The sequence below is a fragment of the Schistocerca piceifrons genome, chromosome 2 (genome assembly GCF_021461385.2).
Source record: "Schistocerca piceifrons isolate TAMUIC-IGC-003096 chromosome 2, iqSchPice1.1, whole genome shotgun sequence".
Lineage (NCBI taxonomy): Eukaryota > Metazoa > Arthropoda > Insecta > Orthoptera > Acrididae > Schistocerca > Schistocerca piceifrons.
The window spans coordinates 387588988-387610431 of record NC_060139.1 but is presented as its reverse complement, the minus strand read 5'-3'; positions in this window follow the sequence as shown (position 1 = coordinate 387610431).

Below are 21444 nucleotides of genomic sequence, written 5' to 3'. Positions count from 1 at the left end.
GTATCCATGGCGACATATTTGCCCTTGTTTTTAGGTCATAAGTTTCCTGTTTCGTATGATGAGCCCAACTATGATTGCCTCTGTGTCAGTTTATGCGTCTCAAAGCAACAAATAACCCCATGTCCTCGATTATTTGACAGGAGCATATAGTTCATGTAATTTTTGCTCTCTGCGGCTGGCTCAGTTCTATGGAAGCTATTATGTGAAGTCTGTTATTATATTTCCCATTATAGTTACTATTTGCAAAATATCTGTTTCTGCGGAGAACCTTCTCGTCCCCTATCTTAACTTTGAATATCCATCAGTAGAAAGACATATCAATTTCGAATTTATTCCTTTCCTTTTCCCCTTTTAGTCCATGATTCACTTCTAAAACTCTGTGCTCTACACATAAAATTAAAACCTATGTGTGATGTTACTAGATATCTTTTCCTTCATTTATTACCATATTCTGTACACCGTAGACTTGCAACGGTTATTTAGTCTCCGTAATCCTGCTTCTAAAATACTTCTGACCTCGTCCTTAGTGTGTTAGTTTCTATCCAATATGTCAGAATTTCCTTACTTAGTCCACTACGCAGTCCCCAATTTAATCCAGTTTGTCACTCATCTCATTTCCACTGCTTCTCAATACATGGACTTTTCCTTCATTTACTATCAGTTCATATTCTGTGGTCAGCAGACGTGTAACGGGTAGTTAGTCGATTTAGTGTCTGGTGTCAATATTATTACACTCTTAGTAATTGCGTCAAGTTCATGTTATTTCTGCCACAGGTACTGCATATTTTTGGTGCATGGCGTGCCGTACCTTTGCGGCGACTGCCACGTTATTAGCACTGTATTCACTTTGTTCAACAGGCGCTGTAGTTATTCCTCATTTTCAAAGATGATAGCAGTGTCACCTGCGAATCTTATCATTATAGCATGAATATAGGTCAGATTTTGCAGAAAACTTTTATTTTTATCATTGTTGGTTCGATATACGAGTTGAATAGCAAAGGAGAAAGACTGGTTTCTTATATTGTACCATTTTTTCCGGGTACTTTTCTGTCTTCCATTGTTATTGATACTTCTACATACTTTACAATGTGCATCTTTCCCTACAGCATATATCGTTTTTGTAAGGATTTCAAACTCTTTGCACTACCTTACGTTGTTGAACGCTTCTCCTATATCAATAAATGCTGCGGAAATCTATTCTTCTTAGCTCTTATTCACATTATCAAGCGCAATAAGAACTGCCTCTCTGGTGCCCTTCTCTTTCTCAAATCCAAACTGATCATCAGCTAACATGTCAACAGTTTTCTTTTCCATTCTTCTGTATACCATTCTAATAAACAACTTCAATGTATGAGGTGTCAAACTGAATGTACGATAGTTCCTACACATTCATCTGCCTTTTCCTATCTTCGTGACTGTTTGGGTAATATTCTTTAAGAAGTGCTGTGGTATGGCTCTACTATCAAAGTAAAACAGGACTGAAGTTAGAAGATTTGTTTTGTACTCTCAAATTCCTTACCGAGCGATGTGGTACAGTGGTTTACAAACTGGACTCGCATTCGGGAGGACGACGGTTCAAACACGCGTCCGGCCATCCTGATTTAGGTTCTCCGTGATTTCTATAAATCGCTTCAGGCAAATTCCGGGATGGTTCCTCTGAAGGGGCACGACTGACTTCCTTCCCCATCTTCCCCATCCTTCCCTAATCTGTGGGACCGATGACCTCGCTGTTTGGTCTCCTCCCCCAAATCAACTAAATGACGAATCAAATTCCTTTGTTGCAGATCTCCGGTGGGATCCATTTCGAACAGCAGCAGTGTGTCTGAGGCATCCAGTTGCCTTCCTCGCATGTATGTGGGGCGTCCCGCGATGCTGACAGAGCATGGAGTGACCAGCGATGTCTTTCCACTCTGGAAGCTGAGACATCGGTGGCTGAGGCAAGGCTGATGTTTCCAGCGCTGCGGTGCCCGTGACCCACTGCAGGAGAGCTGTGGCCGGCGCGCTACGTCCTAGGGCTCGGCAGTCTCTACAGTGGCAGCCATTCTGTGTTTCATGTCTTAGGGCAGGCTGTCCTGATGCGAGTTTGACCTGCAGACCCTGTACAGCAATCTGGGCAGAGCGGCAAGTGCCGTAGCCCTGTCGTAGTAGTCCTGCAATACTAACACAAGAATATTTCAGTGCAAAACTGGTTAGGTATTTATACGCTCACGGACTGAGCTTGTTTGGGTTTTGCTATGCGCTGTGGCACATATAAAAACACTTCCGTGGTTGCTGGTGTCGAAAGGCTTCCGCCTTCTACTGCGTAGGTGCTTATGTGTCAACTACACTCCTGGAAATTGAAATAAGAACACCGTGAATTCATTGTCCCAGGAAGGGGAAACTTTATTGACACATTCCTGGGGTCAGATACATCACATGACCACACTGACAGAACCACAGGCACATAGACACAGGCAACAGAGCATGCACAATGTCGGCACTAGTACAGTGTATATCCACCTTTCGCAGCAATGCAGGCTGCTATTCTCCCATGGAGACGATCGTAGAGATACTGGATGTAGTCCTGTGGAACGGCTTGCCATGCCATTTCCACCTGGCGCCTCAGTTGGACCAGCATTCGTGCTGGACGTGCAGACCGCGTGAGACGACGCTTCATCCAGTCCCAAACATGCTCAATGGGGGACAGAACCGGAGATCTTGCTGGCCAGGGTAGTTGACTTACACCTTCTAGAGCACGTTGGGTGGCACGGGATACATGCGGACGTGCATTGTCCTGTTGGAACAGCAAGTTCCCTTGCCGGTCTAGGAATGGTAGAACGATGGGTTCGATGACGGTTTGGATGTACCGTGCACTATTCAGTGTCCCCTCGACGATCACCAGTGGTGTGCGGCCAGTGTAGGAGATCGCTCCCCACACCATGATGCCGGGTGTTGGCCCTGTGTGCCTCGGTCGCATGCAGTCCTGATTGTGGCGCTCACCTGCACGGCGCCAAACACGCATACGACCATCATTGGCACCAAGGCAGAAGCGACTCTCATCGCTGAAGACGACATGTCTCCATTCGTCCCTCCATTCACGCCTGTCGCGACACCACTGGAGGCGGGCTGCACGATGTTGGGGCGTGAGCGGAAGACGGCCTAACGGTGTGCGGGACCGTAGCCCAGCTTCATGGAGACGGTTGCGAATGGTCCTCGCCGATACCCCAGGAGCAACAGTGTCCCTAATTTGCTGGGAAGTGGCGGTGCGGTCCCCTACGGCACTGCGTAGGATCCTACGGTCTTGGCGTGCATCCGTGCGTCGCTGCGGTCCGGTCCCAGGTCGACGGGCACGTGCACCTTCCGCCGACCACTGGCGACAACATCGATGTACTGTGGAGACCTCACGCCCCACGTGTTGAGCAATTCGGCGGTACGTCCACCCGGCCTCCCGCATGCCCACTATACGCCCTCGCTCAAAGTTCGTCAACTGCACATACAGTTCACGTCCACGCTGTCGCGGCATGCTACCAGTGTTAAAGACTCCGATGGAGCTCCGTATGCCACGGCAAACTGGCTGACACTGACGGCGGCGGTGCACAAATGCTGCACAGCTAGCGCCATTCGACGGCCAACACCGCGGTTCCTGGTGTGTCCGCTGTGCCGTGCGTGTGATCATTGCTTGTACAGCCCTCTCGCAGTGTCCGGAGCAAGTATGGTGGGTCTGACACACCGGTGTCAATGTGTTCTTTTTTCCATTTCCAGGAGTGTATTTTCACACCTCGCCTGGCCATGCAGCGCACGACTTCTGTGTTGTGTTCCGTAAGGTATAAATCTGCGCTTGCCAGCGGCTGGTTAGGCTGTAATCTGTTTCCTACTTGGCGCATTTCTGACCGAATACGGTCGGTTCGCTTCATTGCCCTCCATCTTAATGAGACATGTTCACTCAGGTCAGTAAAATGACAGATCGTGGCGGCTGGCTTAACTGGTTCCGATCTGCTGATTCGAGAACATTTTTTCCAATAAATTCCTGTAAACACTTTATATCCTAGGTCCCTTAGTTTTCTGCTAAGTTCACTCTATTACTACAGCTTTCCCTCTGCTGCCTCCTAGGGTCTGGGAATCCAGTCTACCACACTCTGCACAATGGCTGGGTTAGGACTACGTCTTGTGCTCCGCCTTTTGTGCATTAAACAAGATTTACACTTACGAGAGTAAGTGTTAGTGTGGTGGTTGGTACGACAATGGTCAACGTCGTTTTTGTCAACGTTATTTTCGTTCGGTACTGACTCTCGCTGTACCGACTCGCAGTTTACTCCAGTTTCTCCGTGGAGATTCGACCCTTCTGGCTGCTAATGAGTTTGGTATCGACTACATTAGCTCGGGTCCTAATGTGTCATTTAACGTAGTCAGATTTGGAGCTGGTAGCACTTCCATGGATTCCTCCGGCCAATACAATCAAGGCCGTGATTAGGTGTGTCACTCCCGAAATTGTGGTAGGTAGACTGAAAGTAATTCCCATTATTTCACTTGATGTCCTATTTATCAATAATCCACTCCCATCTAAATCTAACAATTTTGCCGTCGTGAGTTTCCCCTGCTTGAAGCAACTGGCTACTACTGCTACTTTATTGAAGTTAGAGTGCAGCCAATGTTCCTCAACCTGCTGGAAGTACAACTGAGGCTTAATACCTCCATTTTCTGCCCTTCTCTGCTATCTGATCCATTAGTAACTTCATTGCGCAGGAATTCTAATACTCTCTCACCACTCTGTTTGGACAAACCGTAATCAAACCACTGTAACACTTCTGCATTTCCACTTTCTACGTTTCCACATGTTCTCTATTGTCTTCTGCAACAATTAACAACTGTAGTATCTTTACTCCGACTAACTTCTTCAACATCCCCCACTTAACAGGATACATGTGGACTACACAATGTTTGTACCATGCCTGTTTCCCTGCTACTGGATAGGAAACTGAAATGTGCACCTGTTTTCTATTGGTCCTTGCTTATACTGTGACTACGTTAAAATAAAAGGGTAAATTTTTATGATTAGGTTTGAAGACCAACCATAATTCCAGTGTTAGCTTCTGTAGCTGTGTGGCTGGTCCGGGCGGAGGTTCGAGTCCTCCCTCGGGCATGAGTGTGTGTGTTTCTCCTTAGGATAATTTAGATTAAGTAGTGTGTAAGCTTAGGGGCTGATGACCTTAGCAGTTAAGTCTCATAAGATTTCACACACATTTGAATATTTAGCTTCTGTAGCCCCGCGCCTCCCTGATACTGTTCTAGGGACAACAGGATGACTCCTAGCTGGCCTTGCACAGCTTGCTGCATATCTTCGCGTACATCTACATCTACGTCTACATAGACACTCCGAATGCCACCGTACGGTGTGTGGCAGAGGGTACCCTGTACCAATACATATTACTTCCTTTCTGTACCACTCGCAAATAGAGCGAGAGAAAAACGATTGTGTATATGCCTCCATATGAGCCCTAATTTCTCGATTCTTATATCTTCGTGATCTTTACACATAATGTACGTTGGCGGCAGTAGAATCGTTCGGTAGTCAACTTCAAATGCCGGTTGTCTAAATTTTCTCAATACTGCTTCTAGAAAGAACATCGCTTTCCCTATAGGGATTCCCATTTGAGTTCCCGAAGCATCTTCGTAACAGTTAAGTGTTGTTCGAATCTACCGGTAATAAATCCAGCAGCCCGCCTCAGAATTGCTTCGATCTCTTCCTACAATCCGACGTGGTACGGATCCTAAACACTCGAGAAGCACTCAAGAATAGGTCGCACCAGCGTCTTATATGCGGGCTCCTTTACAGGTGAACCGCTCTATCCTAAATTTCTCCCTATAAACCGAAGTCGACAGTTCGCCTTCCCTACCACAGTTCTCACATGCTCGTTCCACCTCATATGGCTTTGCAACGCTACCCCCAGACATTTAAACGACTTGATTGTCCAAGCAGGACACTAGTAATACTGTAGCCGAACATTACGGTGTTGATCTTCCTACTCATCCGCATTAACTCACATTTTTCCAATTTTAAGTCTAGGTGCCATTCATCACATCAGCTGGAAATTCTGTCTAAGTCGTCTTGTATCTTCCTACAGTCACTCAGCTTCGACTCCTTACTGTATACCACGGCATCATCAGCAAAGAACCGCAGATTCTTGCCCACCCTGTCCGCCAGATCATTTATGTGTATAGAGCACAACAGACGTCCTATCACACTTCCCTGGGGTGCTCCAGACGGTACCCTTGTCCCTGATGAACACTCGCCACCGAGGCCAACATTCTGATTTTTATTACTTACGAAGTCTTGGAGCCACTCACATATCTGTGAACTTATTCCATATGCGAGTACCTTCGTTAACAGCCTGAAATGGGGCATCGTGTCAAATGCTTTCTGGAAATCTAGAAATGTGGAATCTGTTGCCCTTCATCCATAGTTTTCAGTACATCATATTAAGAAATAGGCAAGCTGAGTTTCGCTCCATCGATGCTTTCTAAAAGTGTGTTTTATTCGAACTGAAAATATATCAAGGGCTCTGCAGCAAACCGAAGTTAGAGATATTGGTCTGTAATTTTGCGGGTCCGTTCTTTTACCCTTCCTATATAGTGGAATCAGCTGCGCCTTCTTCAGTCGTTTGGGACTGTGCTAGGCAAGAGATTCACGATACGTGCAAGCAGTTAAGTGGACATTGCCGTAGAATATTCTCTGTAAAATCGAACTGGGATTCCATCGGACTTGCTAATTTATTTTCTTTGAAATCTTTCAGTTGTTTCTATACGCCAGGTGTGCTTATTACTACGTCGTCCATACGGGAGTCTGTCCGATGGTCAAACAACGCTATGTTTGTACGATTCTCCCGTGTGAGCGATTTCTCGAACGTGAAATTTAAAACTTCGGCTTTCGTTTCGCTATCTTCAATTGCCCCACGAGACTGGTCAACAAACGTCTGAATGAAAGTCTTAGACCCGCTTAGCGATTTTACATAGGACCATAATTTTCTCGGGTTCTCTGTCAGATCTTTCACTAAGGTGTAACGGTGGCAGTTGTATGCATCGTGTATGGATATTTTCGCAGACGCACGAATCTCTAACTTTCGCTTGTCGTCATTAATGGGTTACTTTTGAACCAAGAGAGCAACAGCTACCTCTCTCTGTGCATCCCAGATGTTATCCTCAAAGGACTGTAACCATTTTGTTACCACTACTTAATTTTACAGTAGTTTTACTTCAGTTTACAGCCTCTTAATGTTTTGAATCACTGATTCTTCCGCAGTTTCGGCGTAGCTCATCACTTCCCCAGTCAGCTGGTGTAGTAACCGAGTACTTTTCAACTCGCCTTTTTCCAAACTTACGATCTGCGTGATGCGCCACTCTCTTGCTGCCTTGTTCTCTCTCACCCATTGTTTTATAACTCCTACTGTGCCACTCATTCGCCTAATGTCTTTCTCGTCAGCTATCCTAAACACAGTTTTCATATGTCGGCCTCCCGCTTCAATCCAATATCTTTTCCTCCTCGTTTGTGGTATAATCGACAGAAGCTGTGCCATCTCATTCCTCAACTTCTAATTAGTCCCATGTATTCTCCTACATATCCTGGCAACTCCTTTAAGCATTCCGTGATTTTCTGCACCCTGTCGAAAACTATGCATGGCATCTTCCAGCCGTCTCACTTCATTCTGTATCTCCCATTCCTTAAATACCACCCGTATTACCCAGCAATGACCGGTTATCTCATTTTCTTGCTTCGCGAACAGCACTCTCCCTTCCAGGTGATGATCAAGAGTCCGATTACGATCCGTATCATCTTCTCTCCTGGCATACCTCACCTGAAGACGGGGGTACCTACTACCATTTCCTCCTCCAGAGTCCACTGCTGCCCCACAGCAGCCCATTTCGTTTATACTAAACATTTTGGTGCACATATATCTAACACGTGAAAAACGTTCGATTATTATCTCTTAAGTCTTAACTCATATGACGTCCCGTCGCTGCTTCGCTTAGAACCTCTCCACCTCTTCACTTCCTTTTCCAGTTTCCATTTCCAGTTCATCACTCCTGCTACTGGGATAACTTCCGAGCCCCCCGAAATGGCTTCAAACGTCCCACATGCACTGTTGTTTTCATTGGAAACTGAATATTGACGTTCACTAGTGATATAGTTTCCACAACTTGATGTGGCGTTTGATACTCATGGCCCTTGAAACTTCGTTAAGCATTTTCCATCTTCCCCTGTATGAAGTTGATAGCATTTCCTATTGCCCACCCTTGGATTGTGGCATTCTTACTAATGGCTCACTGCTACCTCTTACTTTTACACTGCCGTTGTATTTGCCCTGTGCATCCTATTCCAAATTTCTCTTATGACCCATCCAAACTCCTTAACTGATTCTCCTGTCTTCCCCTTCTCGGTTTCCAATTTGACGAATGGCACGAGCGGAGTGTGCATCCACATAGTGTTCTAGCATCTTCCTTATAGTTCTATGCACCCTTTCGGTTCTCCTACTGCTTGAGCATGTAGAGGATTTCTTCGCATATAATAAAATAAATTAACCTAGCCGGCCGAAGTGCCCGTGCGGCTCTAGGCGCTGCAGTCTGGAACCGCGAGACCGCTACGGTCGCAGGTTCGAATCCGCCTCGGGCATGGATGTGTGTGATGTCCTTAGGTTAGTTAGGTTTAACTAGTTCTAAGCTCTAGGGGACTAATGACCTCAGAAGTTGAGTCCCATAGTGCTCAGAGCCATTTGAACCAAATTAACCTAGTTCTTATGTCTAATCATTAATCGTTTCAACTCTCGGCACTGCCTAGCATATGCCCATAGCGTTTACTTGTGGATCATACCACCGGTATTGATTATGCACGAGGTGCTGAATAACTTTCTAAGTTACACTGCGTGCATCTAAGAGGTACTAGCCAGTTGCGACTCCCATTACCTCTGAAGTGTGACAAATCTGACTTTCTACTTGTAGCAAAATTCACATTACAAAAATCATAGCACTCAAGCATCTTTTCCGTAACTAAACATTCAACAACAAGTGTCACAGCCCCGTGCTGGTAGTGCTGCAATACTAACACAAGAAAATTTCAGGACAGAAGTGAGTAGGTATTTATAAGCTCATGAGCTGCACTTGCTTGGACTTAGCTACGCCTTGTGGCACGTATGCTAAACACTTCCGGTGTGGCTTCTACTACTTTGGTGCTATTGTGTCAACTATTGGCACACCTCAGCTCGCTGACTCGCCTCGCAAAGCGCGACGGCTGTGTTACGGTTTTTAAGTCGTAACATCCGGCATCGCCTGCGGCTGGCTCGGTTATAATCTACTTTCTACTTCACGCGTTTATGATCGAATACTGTTGGCGCACTACAAAAGATTCTAAATTTGATTTGACTATTTTTTCGATTGCTACTACTTCCAATGGTCTTAGAAATTCCACGGGAATATTATTTGCCCCTCCTGCCCTTCCAAAGCTCTGTCTAGTACTGGATCTCGTATCTTCCACATCGTCACCCATTTCTTCTTTCATCGGGTTAAGAGATGTTATGCCTCTGTTGCAGAAGCCCTCAACGTATCTTTCCATCTACCAGTTCTCTAATCTACGTTTAATATTAAAATTGGTTTTTAATTCGTGATATTAACAGCTTTGCTTTTAATTCCTGGGAAACGTCGTTTGACGTTCCTAATGCTGAAACTGTCCCACCGACAGTCATTTCCTTTTCAATTTCTTCACATGTTTTACTGCAAGCACACACTTTAGATTTCATGCATTCCCTATTGATTCCATTTTTAAGTGACTTGCTAATATTTTCTTCCTTTCCAAGCTAGTTTTGTATTTTCTTCCTTTCACTGTCAGTTGAAGTGCTTCTTCTTTGAAATATTTCTTCTGTTACTCATTATGTCATAACAGCTAGCTTCCTTGGGCCTACATTTGCTCGTTGAACTTTCGTAATTGTCCTTTTCGGTGACGTCCATTCTTCCTACCAGCTGTGGTATCCATATCGTAGCATGTGTGGCCTCAGAGAACTACCGCACTTCATCATTTCTCTGTGCTTCGATATCGCATATCTATGGGCGTTGATTCTTTGTGTCGGTTCTCTTGAACTTCAGCCTTCATTACTAACTTGTCATCTGAGTCTATATCTGATCCTGGATGGATATGTGCTTTTTCACTCCTATTGCCTAGCCTGTGTTATTCCATAACTCTACTTTCCGCTCCTTCTTCCCCTAGAAGTGTGTTCCAGTCTCCTTTACATAATGAGCTTTCCATTTAATGTCCACACATGCCCTGTCTCCTCATCTTATGCTTGTGACGTCAACTTACATACTTGAATTATAGCAGTTTGGATTGATTAGGTTTAGATTCTGATGGGAACCAAGCCATTACTGATGTATGCACAAATGGTTCAAATGGGTCTAAGCACTATGGGACTTAACATCTGAGGTCATTCAGTCTCCTAGACTTAGATTTACATAAACCTAACTAACCTAAGGATACCACACACATCCTTGCCCGAGGCAGGATTCGAACCTGCGACCGCAGCAGTCGCGCGGTTCCGGACTGAAGCGCCTAGAACCGCTCGGTCACAGCTGCCGGTACCTATTCACAGCAAGCCATTCTTTGCATTTTCTTCCTGTTCATATCTTATTCTACTACCGTTATGCCGTTTGCTGATATTACACTTTATTCGCTTGAGTATATGTCTTTATCTTCTTTCAGTTCCACATTACCCAGTCCTACTACATGTACATCTAGTTTTTGTAGCTTTTTACCTCCTTCGGAATGTGACATTCCATACGCCACCTAGTAGAATGTTACGCCTTCGTTAATTTGCTCTAAAAGGAAACAGCAGGCACTAATTTCAACTAGAACTAGCATGTGCATAGTCTTGTTACCTAGATAGTCCCTGTTACAGCTACGACCACAGCTGGATTTATCGCCTAGTACGTTACACAAAGTAAGATATAAAATGACAAATCTTCTTTTTTAATATAAACAGAGTGACTTTGATCGGAATTGTGTGGAATGAAGGCTTATCATTAAAGAAAATACTGTAATGTATAGTTTTTCATGTATTTTGACAGAATAATGACTTACGTCGACACACACGGAACATTATACAGGTAGGTACGTTGGCAAAATTTTGTGTAATGTTGGAATGCATTCACTACTAGCGCGCTGATAAGCTCCCAAAGGCGACAAAGACGAAAGAAATCTACATAAACGGACAAATAACTTGTATTTTGTGGACCTGAATGTCTGTTTCTCACCTGCCCTTCCTTTACTGATATCCTTTGTTAGCTATCTTAAACAGTCTAGCCAGTAATTTCAAAGGAAGGAGTTGCATGTAATTGCTTCTGCAGTCTGTACACGCAATTCGGTGGGCAGAGAAATTTGCGAGACATCATCATTAGTGGGATCACTTCAGGTATTGACAGTAAACGCAGCACTTTTTTCCCGTGTCATGTTACAGTTGATGCATTTTCGAATGTCATACTCAGTGTCACTGGCAACACGAGCCAAGGTCACCGTTTGAAGGGGTGGGGAGGAAGGGGTGGGCAGTAGAAGGTCGACCACTCACGTTATGTCGACGTCGTCGTGCTGTCTGCCAATCGCTGTGGGGCCTTGAGACCATAAGATCTCGGCCAATCGCGTCCAACCGCAGCCCCCAACGTTTCAACCAGTCTTAATTCTTATAATTCGATTGTATGAGTGTAACCATTTTCTGTTTGTGCTTCATCTTGTTGAGAGGTGGGAAGCTGTAACATTTCCTTTGCTGTCCTGGATTATTGGCTATTCTCTGTGATTTAATGTTTTCTGTCGATATGTCTCAATTATACAAATATTGGACTAGACCAATTTGGGATGTGGGGATGCTATAACCCACGCTAAATCTCTACATATCTCGTTGTTCTATGTGTGTAATATTTATAGGTAGTGTATATCTCAGCATTTTTTCTGTCCACAAACTGCTGAGCTTGATACAGATTTGTTAACAATTGTTCATCCAGAAAATTTACAGCATCCTGTGACCTCTAAGATACTGGAGGGCACAGCCCACCATGACTGTCTACCTCCCTCCCTCACCCCCCCCCCCCCCCCCCCCAACATCCTGAAAAGAAGAAACCGTATGGACCAGTTCCGCAAAAAGACACACATAGATTGGTTGTGATATACTAATGTTATTATAAATCTCTGGTCACTATGATAGTGTTAGCGTTGTAGAACTTAAAGAAGGTGAAAACCTATCAAGTACCAATGGACTTCTTTATTTAGGAATTCTCACATGGTTGGCTTACATCTGTGCTTGTAACAAAAAATAAAACAGTGCTTTCCATCGCATTATAGACGAGATGCGCTGCGCTGTGATGAGATGTGGTGTGACTCGTGTTTTAGCTCACAGCGCATGTGCCAGGTATCACAGAGCACCTGCCCCAACCACACATGCGTGAGGCTGGTGTGTGTATGTGTGTGTGTGTGTGTGTGTGTGTGTGTGTGTGTGTGTGTGTGTACCTCAGTAGTCATTAGACATCATGAAACAGCAGAATTGGGGGCTCCGCGGAACTCACGGACTTCGAACGTGGTCAGGTGATTGGGTGTCACTTAATGTGTCATACATCTGTACACAAGATTTCCACACATCCCTAGGTCCACTGTTTCCGATGGACAATGAAGTGGAAACGTGAAGGGAAACGTACAGCACAAAATCCTACAGGCCGACCTCGTCTGTTGAGTGACAGAGACCGCCGACTGTTGAAGACGGTCGTAATGTGTAATAGACAGACATCTATCCAGACCATCATATAGGAATCAGGATCCACTGCAAGTACTATGACAGTTAGGCGGGAGGTGAGAAAACTTGGATTACATGGTCGAGCGACTGTCCATAAGTTACACAGCACACCGGTAAATGCCAAATGACGCCTCCCTTGGTGTAAGGAGCGTAAACTTTGGACGACTGAACAACGGGAAAACGTTGTGTGGAGTGACGAATTACGGTACACAATGTGGCAATCCGATGGCAGGGTGTGGGTATGGCGAATGCCCAGTGAACATCTTCTGCCAAGTGTGTAGCGCCAACAGTAAAATTAGGAGGCGGTGGTGTTATGGTGTGCTCGTGTTTCTCATGGAGGGGGCTTGAACTCCTTGTTGTTTTGCGTGGCACTATCACAGCACAGTCCTACATTGATGTTTTAACCACCTTCTTGCTTCCCACTGTTGAAGAACAATTCGGTGATGGCGATTGCATCTTTCAATACGTTAAAGCACCTGTTCATAATGCACGGCCTGTGGCGGAGTGGTTACAGGACAATAACATCCCTGTAATGGACTGGTCTGCACAGAGTACTGGCCTGAATCGTATAACACCTGTGGGATGTTTTGGAACGCCGACTTCGTGCCGGGCCTCACCGTTCGACATCGGTACCCCTCCTGAGTGCAGCACTCCGTGAAGAATGGGATGCCATTCCCCAAGAAACCTTCGAGCACCTGATTGAACATATGCCTGCGAGAGTGGAAGATATCATAAAGACTAAGGGTGGGCCAACACCATATTGAATTCCAGCATTACGGATGGAGGACGCAACGAACTTGTAAGTTATTTTCAGCCAGGTGTCCAGATACGTTTGATCACATAGTGTAGATATCTAAGGCCATTATTTAATGAATTATATCGACATCCCCTGAAATGCATTGTTTAAAGAAATAATTCAAGTGATTCAGTACTTTTGTGCGGAATATGTCAAAGTAAATTACGTGGTATTTTTATGGAAAGGTTTTCGTCTTTTCACCAGCACAGAACACTGCAGTCACCAGAAGAGGATTGCTGATACTGCACACATCATACGTCACCAGCATGTATAAACTCTCCATTAACGCCACATTGCATCTCATAGGCAAAGCAGTGGGCGATATGAACACATTATGTGATGTTCATGTGACGCTGACGTTGCAAGAAGGTTGTGATGACGTGACATCGCTAAGGGGATAATGCGAAGTTGGTCATACGTAGTAATGGTGCAGACTTTTTTAACTGGAAGAAGTACACTCTTAATTGATACTCTGGTTGGAGGAGCGTTCACATCCCCCAGTGTCTAAAAAAATTTAAAAGAGTTAGACTGTCCAGGGAACTCTCTGGCACTAGATTTTAATAGCAACTAGTCTTACACGCGTCTAATAGCCATTGTCTAGATTGGCTAGTGCACCCTCTAATTCTAGAGCAAAGTCAGTTACCCTCCATGCTTCACAACCAGAGGAGGAAAAGAATTGTTGTTAGTTAGCTATATATTGTTTTTCTTTCTCAGTATGCACATGGTGGCCGTCTTGCATTACGGCATCTTGAGAACTAACACTACGTGCGTACATCTGCATTTTGGCGCAACAGAATGCACAGCCTCTTTGGAAAGGAGTTCTTACTGCCATCGTTTTACGCAATTAAGATGCCATGACGTGTATTTCGAATATTTTGTACACACACATGCTGCTCTGACAAAACATGTTTCTGTACCCTTCAACCTATCAGGGGTTTGTCCACCCTACTTGACACAGAAATAATTGTCGATGCTTCCAGAAAAATGAAATATATGTCACCAGCTGAGTATGTAATCTTAATGTACTTGTGAGGTGAAATATAACTAAATTATTTTTGCTCGAATTTTTCATAGAGGTCATAAATACGTGAGCTGTGTATATTTTAATAAGTTATACAAGTACTTTTAGAAGTGGAAATATTTAGTTTAAATCTCCTCAGAGTTTGCTCATGTGACATCTCACATGTTGTTGTGGTCTTCAGTCCACAGTCATCTCACATACAACACAATAAAAAATAGACAATTTTATTTATTTTCGAGATATCGACTGTCATCTTCTCTGTTCGCATCTTTGGTCGTCTCATGAGCGTATTTGAACATAACGTACCATTCTGCAGGGTGACACATTGTAATAAAAATGTTCTTCCTTCCCCAAACCAAAAGTCGTTTTCTTTCTTAAAATCGAGTACCTACGTCCTTCTTTCCTAATATGCTGTTTCTTTGTGCTTTGGCTATATTGAGTGAGACGTGGCATTTTATGAGACAACTGTCTTATTTAATTGTTGATTGCGGGTAATACACGCCGAGCCAGGTGGCGCAGTGGTTAGAATACTGGAGGGGGGATGCCGGTTCAACCCCGCGTCTGGCCATCCTGATTTAGGTTTTCCATAATTTCCCTAATCGCTTCATGCAAATGCCGGGATGGTTCCTTTGAAAGGGCACGGCTGACTTCCTTCCCCATTCTTCCTAATGCGATGGGTTCGATGGCCTCGCTTTTTGCTCCCTTTCCCCAAATCGACCAACCAACCAACCAGGAAATACAGTCTGTAGCTTCTAGAGAGCCTTAGTACCATTTTAAAATTGCAAAATTGGGGAATCGTTATTGTACATAACCTCCAGTAGGCCTGTGTCGTATGATTTGAGGGTGTATTCTTACGTACGTCAAGAGCAGGTGTAATTAAATACATTCAGATTGTCAAACTGCTTCCATGTTTGCCTGATTAGCTCAGTACTTTGTAGCTAAGATTTATTTGCTGCCTCACACATAATAATAATTAGAGATGAGAGAAGACTTACTCAGAGGTATTGCAAGCCATTGTCTTGAAGTGCTCAAAAGTGATTTACTATTCTAATATCAGATAGACACACATTTGCATTTCAGTCTGCGTGTTTACTATCGTCTTGACGTTTTGATGCTTGCAGTGTCGATGCAATGCGTTACCTCATTCAATACTCTGTTCCGTCAGATACGCATATAATTCAGCAGTGGCGGTGCGCCAGTTGTGGGGGTGTTTGAATATAAGCCATGTGCTTTGCTTTTTAGATAACATATTTACACATGTTATAGGTAGTTCATTACGCATTTTAGGTGGCATATTTACATAAAGTCAGTGTGTTTGGAAAATAATATACTGCTCAGCTAGCATTCTGTAGATATGTTACCTACAAGGTGTGCATACACATACAGCCTGATGCAAATGTGATAGTCTCTATAACAACGTCATTTTCTTTTACAAGTAATTCAGATAAAATTGCCTGAGACTAGGGAGGATCCTTTAACCAACATTATGCAAACTACGCCATGACTTCATTATTTTATTTTGAATGCTTTCTCTACAGTATCGCACATTTGGAATAATAATAAAATATAAATTTGCTATACGAAATATCCACAACGTAATCCTTTCATTGCAGAGCACCTAGTGAGACTGGAGAGCATATTGCCTGATAGCATTGGAGCCCCTTCATCCTCTCAACAACATGAAATGCAGACAGTAAACGATGGCACTCACGCAATCGAATTATAAAAATTACAATTGGTCACAGGTTGGGGGACTGAGCTTGCACGCCATTGGCAAGGATGTCAGTGCCATGGGGACTCAAAGAAATCGACAGATAGCACCATGACATCGACGTAAAGCGATGTGCTCACCTCCGTTCCCTTTCCCCTCCCCCTCCCCAGGATGATACACGTCATCAGTGACTTTGTATGACACAGTTGCATAGGCTGTAATATGAGAAGGGAAAAAGTACTGACAGACGCTAAGTCAGCATTTTTGGGGAGAATCTGCAGCTACCTCCTACTGTCATTCAGTTGAGGTCGACAATAACCTAAACAGTAAATCTCCCTGGGTGATAACGGGAGAGGTAGAGAGGCGACAGAGACCAATCAGCAGGAGTTAATTGTTTACTTGAAGCGGAAGGAGGTGCAAGCATAGTCACACTCTCCTCTTAAATATACTTCGTCTGATATGCTAAAAGCTGGCACATCATCTGCAGATACTTTAGGGGATTGTCTAAATGCTTTAATTGAGTTTTGTTTCTTTCTCATCTGGTGCAGAATGTGCTTTGGTCAATTTTTGATACTGGTTTCAGACCTATTGTTCACTTCGGTGATACTCTCTATGTGAAGAAACCACATGGTTGTGGGTCAGTTATATATGTTACAGGTCGAGTAGATGCCTTCACAGTGACTTTTTTCTCTCTCTTCTAAATGCTACAGAAGTGTTTTGCTTGCTATCTTGTTACAAATTACTGAGTTGATAGTTCAGTCCTGTGATACAGTCTCCGTGTGACGAACAACACCCTTATAGGCCCACTAGCTAAGCTACAGGCCATATAATTGCCTACGTAAGTGTTTCTCCTTTTCCCTTTGAAGCGCTACAGATGAGTTTTTCTTGCTATCCTGCTATGGATCGCTCATGTAATTGTTCAGTTTTGTGATAGTGGGATAAACTATATGGTCAGTCAATTTCATACGCTGCAGATCGACTAGGTGGCTTTATAGTTTTTCATTTTCACTTTAAAACTCTATAGAACCGTATCGTTGGCTGTCTTGATATAGGTTATCGATTTAATTGTTCAGCTTCGTGGTATTGGCTGTGTGATACACCACAAGGACAGACGTCTGTCGGCTATGCTCCAGGCCAGATATGTCTTTATAGTGTTCCTTTTTGTCTTTAAGAATGCTACAGATATGTTGTTCAGTTTTGTGATATTTTCCTTGTGAAATGGACTATGTGAGTGTTGATTCAGTTCGGAGAAACTTATTTTGGATGAATATTTTCGTGACGCCTCTTTCTCCTCTCATAGCGTCAAAGAAGGGAGTTCGCTTGCTGTTCTAGTACAAATTATGGGTTTAAATGTTTAATTGCTTTGTATGATAATCTGCGTGGATTTTACCAAGTGAGACGACAGGGGCGGTGCCATAGACTGACGTAAATTTAAATTTAAATTCAAATTCACTGTTGGGTAATCTCAGTTTATGTTAATCAGTGCAGCTACATTGTGAACGGTACCTTTGTTTTGTATGTTTTCTTTCCCTGTGTTACTATAACAAATCATTTATCCGGTCATTGTAGCGTAATTGAGATACTGAACGGATTCTTGTACCACATCCTTCCTTTGGGTGTGGGGAACGTGTGTTTACCCCTTACTACTAGTATGGTGTGCTCTCCTCTGCTGATTCAGAGATAATGGTATGACCCTTTGCATGTATGTGTTGTTATCTGAACTGATTCGTGTTACCATTGCCAAAGTATAGAACATCAGAGGCCTGTACAATAAATGCTACCACAATATCCAAAGCTTTACTCGTTACCTAATTCCTACCACTCCATTCAGAAAATCAATGCTGATCACTGATTCTGCCACGTTATAATTTAGAAGTGCATCGTTCACAAACCTTTTTGGTCTGTTCTGTTTATGAAGATGACAGAATCAGAGTATCAAAATACATATGTGTATCGTTAGTTCCGAGTATCATTGCTTTAATCCAAGGTTTTGTTTAATTAAATTGCTAAGTTGCTTGCGGATTTCTTCTTCAAAAATGTATACGTGTATAAATGGCTCTCTTTGCCGGGGTTTGTTATTAAGTCAATTAATCGAACTACACAGGCTACTTACAATGTGTGATTGTGAAAACAAAATAAGATGTAATGTATCAGACACCTCAAAAGATGTTTCAGCGAAACTAGATGATCTGTTAAATTACTCAGTACAGATTGTTTTAGTGTCGCTGCACATGAATACACACATTTGTTATGTGAAATTATTATTTTCACACACAAACTGATGTTTTTAATGAAAATTACATGCAATGATCTACCATAAATGTAAGCTACATTTTATGTTAATAATGTTTTTGCACTGTCGATTGGCTGTTGCTATATGGCTGTGCTATTGGAAAGTATTACTAAGTAAGCCAACAGGTTTAGGGAGTAAAGGTATAAATGGTAGGATCGGCTGTGTTATGGTTGCATATCTTATGAGTACAATTAATCAAAAATCTGAAAACTGTTGTACAATTATTTATACCGACATATGTGCAAAATCAACAAGGCAAAATCACAGAAAATAAATTCCTCCTCAAAACCGAGAGGAATAAACGTATTTATCGTGAATATTTGGTTCAGTTTTTTTTTTCTTACAGCATCACTTTGAAATAAAAAATAAACACTTATAAAACAAAATCTCATTTTAAAATATAAAATTAAAACAATTTTCACACAGTTAATATTGTTTACACAGCACATGAAAATATCGAACAATTAAAAGCACACATTAGGTCCATAGAAACAGATATGCATGATTATCTTGACATATCTTAATGTACACAGACATAACGGTCGGTCCTCCGTGTCTGTGACACCAAAATGTTCAAAGATTTTCAACAGCAGCAGCATTGTACATCTTTTCCGTAACAGTAAACCACAGCTTCTTTTAACCACCAGTTTCTTTAATGAAAGTCAAGATGAAAAGTAGGAAGAGAATAAAGATCTCTTATGAAACGAAGTTATTCTAAATCAGACGCTCATCAGATTATTTTGCAGAGGACTATAATTATATTTTTCAAGAATAGTTCAAGTTCACACACAACACTGCAAGAGGTACGTTAAAGTAGTGTTGCCATACTTTTCGCGGGATACATCGAGCTATACGATGTAAGATAGTGTGAGATTTTGCACGCATTGCCGAATAATTCCACTTTTCTTTTATGACTAGGATTGGACGCAAGGGCTATTTTCCCTGAACATTTTCTTCATTTGAGACAAAATAGTTTCTCTCAACGGTGCACACGCTTGTGAAGTTTTTGGTTTTGTGTTGTTTCTAGGCCGGTGCTACGCGCAAGAGTGAGAACTGTTCAAAAGTGGTTTTATAAAAAGGGATGTTTTATTAAGATATCTCTTGAGTAGGATGTCGTTTGTTTGCTTCTTGGGTTGTACAGAATAAACTGAATTGTGGGACAGAACATCGATAGTGGAGATAGTTGCACATGTTATATATGTATTCCTCTTTTCGCTGGCAGTTGTTGCAGACTGCTGCGAAGCGTCTGTCCTGGCGCCTGCTGCATGTAGTGTCGTTTGAAAAATAATTAAAGGCAGTAATTGTACCAAGTAGGCAGTGTAGAAAGAACTATGATAGAACTCTTCGTCAATTATGGCAAGAAAGAACGGAAGGGTTGAAAATTCGTCTCCTCAACGAACGACGACTATTTTGAATACTTTAAGAGAAAGAAACTGAAAAGGCGGAAGGACGCAGTTATACATCTTAGGGGAACAGACCAATCCGAAGTGGGGCAGAATTCAGCCTCTCGTTTGGTCCCAGTACTGGACTGAAGTTTAAACTGGGTAGCACTTCAGCCCATTCAAAGACCGAACACTATACACTTGCTCTCTGGTGTAACTGGCCTGTTTGAGGACACAAATCTGCAGCGAAGAATAAATTTTGAAATAGCGAACTTTAACTGTGGCCAGTTATCTGGACGACAACGACTGATTGTCAAAAATGCATATTCAGTTTGCAAAGACACGTGAAGTTCGATCTCTGTTCAAAATGTGTTAACAATGCAGTAACGGTACAGAGATCTGTAACAAAATTTTCCATGTTTCTCTTTCGTGAAAAATTTAGTGGATCGATGAGTTATATGACAATCAAGTATTTAGAATTTTGTAGAAGATTGTATGGAGTTAGTGGCATTAACTTCAAAAATGAAGTTTTCATAACGAGATTCTTTGTGTGGCCATTCTCCACAGCAAACACGGAAATATTTGTTTTGTAAATAAAAGCGCCTTTTCTTGCTTCACTGTGAGTTATTTTCACAGACGCGTTTCGCCTTTTTTCACTTTGAGGCGTCATCAGTGGGAACTATGCTACATTTATGATACACTTCTGTTTTGATATGTCTTATTCATAGATTATAAAACAGTTCACTTCTCACATTTTATGTAAATAAGTGATTATTTACGTTTCTTCCTGCATGTTTCCTAAACAGAGTGGTAGTGCGACCCCCCATGTTACCGATGCCAACTAAAAACAGGAAGAATAATACATATCAAATCAAAAGTGTATCACATGCATTAAAGTGAAAAAAGGCGAAATGAGTCTGGGAAAATAAAACACAGTGCAGGACATTTTTATTTATAAAAAACATGAAGTTATCATAGTTTCGGCGCAATTGCAGTAATAGTCTTCACACACTTGGTGCGAAGTCTTTGTTGTGAACGCCTGTATGAAAAGATCCAAGATTTTCATTTATGTCAACTATCTTTGATTCGGTAGTGTATTTTATATCATTATTATTTTCGGATTTTTACTTAGCAGTACAGGCTGTAGGAGACAAGGAGTCAGATCACAAAAGTGATTTAATGTCAGTGAATAACCATCATTGAAGAAAAGTCTTGCGGCGGTGCCAACACATTCATAAGTTCAAAACTGAACATAACCCAGTACAATTAGACCACAATTTTAAACGAAAGTGTAAATTATAACTGAGAGGGCATAAACAATTACTGCCTGACTTCACACTTTCGAGTCATTTTCAGAGAACAAAGAAGTCTTAAAAAACTGTCATTTACCCACTTAATTCTGTAACTGTATTTTAGCGTCTGGAGGCTATGACTCTAATGAGCAGAGTTG